This window comes from Cyprinus carpio, chromosome B1, assembly GCF_018340385.1.
Source record: "Cyprinus carpio isolate SPL01 chromosome B1, ASM1834038v1, whole genome shotgun sequence".
Taxonomy (NCBI): domain Eukaryota; kingdom Metazoa; phylum Chordata; class Actinopteri; order Cypriniformes; family Cyprinidae; genus Cyprinus; species Cyprinus carpio.
In genome coordinates this window covers 33892062-33896216 of record NC_056597.1, presented here as the reverse complement: position 1 = coordinate 33896216, position 4155 = coordinate 33892062, and the positions used below count along the sequence as shown (strand labels likewise).

Here is a 4155-nt window from a genome sequence, read left to right as displayed (position 1 = left end):
GCTAGAAAAAGCAAAGGGGGCTGAACAGTTGGATTTTTAACATTTGAAAAGTGAACATGTATTTTATATTGCACACTTACAGTATTTATGATTGCAGTTGGTTCGATTTATTATCAATTAATATTTATTAATAATATTTATTATTATTTTCCCTCTAGCAAATATCTCAGATGACCTGGCTAAAAACTTTTGGAGTAGAATAGCTGAATAGAATTCCGAATAGCTGGGATATAATATAAATATTATTATTTTTTTTATATTAAACAATTTGGCAGCATCTTTTTTTATGGGGTTTTGGATGGAGTGTCCATCATTACTAAGATAAACATATATTTTTTAATCACACCTGCAGGTGGCTGAAGGGTTTTGGTTTGAACCAAGGAATATAAATAGAGCAAAAGAAAACCACAAGCTGGAGATCATCTCATTGATGATCTTTAGCACACTCTATGTAAAGAACAACTCTGCAAACATGAAGCACTGAGACATTTACAAGTAGGTCACTTTATCCTAGTTAAGAAATTGTGTTAAAAAAACTATGACTGGATTTGACTGAATTCAGAAAAGCAAACTAGTATACAGCTCTTACTATTACTGCCATACAAAGATATGACCTGATATTTTTAATTTGACCAGAGAGATAATGATGGAAAATCTTAAATAAAACAAGCAGTGAAATTTAAAGTAAATGTTGGAGATATTGCTTGTTTAAAGTGCATAGAAATAAATGCACTAACAATACTAATGTGTGAAATTTAAAGTATTATAACAGACTTTCTATTTTATTCATTTGTGGTCAAATTATGATTGAGTTTGATCTGTTTGTGAAAGAAAAAAAAAGTGTTTTGATAAGAAAAGTTTACGCTTTCTGTAAATGTTGAGGGTGAATTACTGAATGAGCAGCTCTTCTTTATTGTCTTCTGCTCACAGTGATGTTCATCTTCTGTCTGTCTCACTTCAGTCTCTTGTGTCTCGCTGTGGGTTTCCTGAATAAAGCTGTTCACTCTCAGAAAATAAAGTACATAATTGTACCTTTAGGGGTACAATAGCTTGTCACTTTTGTACCCTTGGCATAAGGTACAAATTTGTACCCTTGTGATTTGTACCTTAAGAGACCAGTTTTGTACCTGTGGTGACAATTTTGTATCTTTAATTAACAGTAAGGGTACAATCGTTGACTGTAATGAGATATGATTATATATATATATAAACACGCGCTGAATTAAAATCAGAATTTATCAAATCCTTTTCATTTTAAAAACTGTCTAACTGTAACATATAAACGATCATCAACTGAGTAAGTTTAATTTGCCTGAAAATCCATTTATCGTAAACCTCCTCGTTTTAGTATAGTCCTTCCTTTATCAACCTTGACACTGCATGCATGAAAGTGACAGTCATAGGACAAAGGAATCAACATTTTTCCACAAAAGATCCACATGGTGTCTATGTTAAAGATATACTTGATTTGCCAAGGGGGTTTTGTGGAGCCCTACCCCCTCTGCAACAGCTGAAGAAAGTGTAATGATCAAATGGGAGAGTGAGTGTTCCTTTGTCCCAAGTCTGTTTCATGCAGCACCACAGTTTTATGGCGAGTTCACACTGCATGATTTTCAAAGTCATTGGATCACTGTTGTTTTCACACTGCACAACTATCTGGGGTAGTATTCAGTTGCTGCTGTGTTCACATTGCACTACAGACCGGAGACATGACTTTATAATAGAAAGAAACGCAGACAACTCTGTATGGTCCACAAACTACATTTCATATAATTCCTCCCAGAACTTCCCACTGCCCTGTATCTTGCTGTCTCATTGGCTGTAGGTCATCGCCAATATATTTTTCAGTCAGAAATCATTTCACACCACAGGATTCTGAATCGCAGACAGGTCTAGATATTTAGCATGTCAAATAAATCAAGAGCATCTGCGATTCTCTCAGTTCATGTCTTCAGTGTCTGATTGTCTGACAGCAATTTCGAAAAACCTATTGGCCAGTGAAAATTGGTGCTAAAATCGTGCACTGTGAACTCGGCAATAGAGTCTGTGTTTCCACCCTGCCATGAATCTCCTGTGTCTCTGCTAGTTATGCCCAGTACCAAGTCTGTGTAGTCGTTGATGCTCATGCCTAGCCTCCCTCTCCCACCTCCTCTTCCAAAACCACCCAGTCTTTTGGCTCCAGCTTCTCGGCTCTTCTATGTTCTCCACTTTGCAATGTGAATGAGCCTCAGATTTTCCAGTTTCCATCTTCATCTTGGGGCTCCACAGGATTCCATCAGTCCTTGGACTCCACTGGGTTCTGTTGATCCTCTGGCTCAGTCTTGGTCAGTCATTGACAGTCATGCACAGAAGAAGAGCTCAACCTCGTGAAAGTCACCTGTGATAGTAAAAGTCACTCCTGGAACTCCAATCCAATTGTCATCAGGTTTATCAGTGATGAATCTAAAATAGTAGGTGTTCATCCTTCTGTGTCACATGACTATGTAGCAGGAGAGGTGAGAAAACAAGACGTCCAAACTCACAGCAGCATCTCTCTAGTATTGACTGTATGATCATGTGACCCTCATGAGAAACAGACAGCCGAGTGCTGACATCACAGACTTGTTGCTCTGACATCCATAGTTATGAAGGCAGATTTTGCTGATATTGTTGACTCGTGAATGTAATACCTTAAGAAAGCTATCCATTCATATCAAATGACATTAAGCTGACTGGCTGATGTGTAATCACGGAAGTACAAGGTTTTGAATCTCACGTGCAGCAAGGATGTAATGCATGACAAAACATTTGTGTGAACTGAGAGTAATGTAGCTGAAGATTCTTCTGTAGAGGGATGGGTTGTATCATTGATTCATTATAATAACACTAGTGACATGGAAAAGTAATTTTCAGAATCTTCAAATCAACTGAATCATGTGCTTTGTAAAATGATTCACTGTTCTGAACACCGCCCGCTGAGGACATCTGCTGGTCAAACACGTGTAAATACAAAGAAAAGACTAAGAACGCAACCTGCGTTATGACAATACATTTTAATAAAAATGCAATATACAATATCTTTAAAAACACGGAATAGGCAGAATATGTTAAAATTAACATCCAATGAGATCTTACATGATTATTTTCATTCTAATTCGTATAATGTTTTATGCTTAAATACAGTCAAATACAATTTCAGCACTTAAGGGTTATCATTTGGATAAAACCAATTTCTAAATTAATTTCTGTAAATCAAGACACTGTCAATCATTCAGGGCTCCACCCACAGAGAGACAGAAAAAGGCTGTAGGCTGTTTTACCACATGTCCCAAACACTATGGCCTGTCATGCTAAAAGAAAAAGTGAATTTGTGAATTACTTCATGACTAAATAATACACTTCAAATTTCTGGTCAGTATAAAAGGACTTGAATTACTTGATCTTAAACAGTGAATTTAACTGCTGTGCACCATATACTTATTCAGTACACATTTGATATCAAGAGTGAAATCACTTACCATTATATTATCATACACAGGTTCAGTCGACTCTACTTCATAGTCATTAAGTCTGTCATCATGAGGTCTGGAATAATTCATCTTTGCCATTAAAGAAAAAAGTAGAGAGAATAGAGAGAACATTGACAAATAGTTGATAACTATAATGATATCTGTAACAATAACCATATTTGTGTCCACACCAATGGACTGACTTTAATGATAACTTACTATTACATTCTCATACAAACATTCAGTCGTATCAGCATCAGATACTTTGTATCTGCCATCCTCAAGTCTGGAATGATCCATCTTTGACATTGAAGAAGCAAACACATTAGTAAAGATTAAATATGTAACCATTGCTAATAAACAACTCACAACTGCATTCAGACTTTCAGTGTTTTAGATACTACACTGCTCAAAAATATAGGGAACACTTGATGTTTTATTAACAAGGTTTGGGAGGAGCACATCAGATACTTAGACTAATCAACACCAGTGGAGCACAATCAAGTTGATCAACACCATAGTATAAATACAGCTGACTTATCCATTGATTGTTTAGCAGCATTCCTCCTCCACCCAATCTCCTCACTCTGAGTTCATTTTACAATTAAACTGCGAGGGGGTACTCTAGGTTTGGGCTATTCCCGAGCTTGGAGCCCTTCCCCAGCAA

At 36.5% G+C, this 4155-nt stretch overlaps 1 long non-coding RNA gene across 1 annotated transcript; it reads right to left on the bottom strand.

Moving 5' to 3' along the window:
- Positions 1 to 2996: 2996 nt before the first annotated feature.
- LOC122135954 lies at positions 2997 to 3910 on the bottom strand. Its single transcript, XR_006153807.1, has 3 exons — positions 3708 to 3910; positions 3498 to 3578; positions 2997 to 3329 (listed from the first exon to the last, which is right to left on the bottom strand). It is a non-coding gene; the product is annotated as an uncharacterized LOC122135954 (long non-coding RNA).
- Positions 3911 to 4155: the final 245 nt, after the last annotated feature.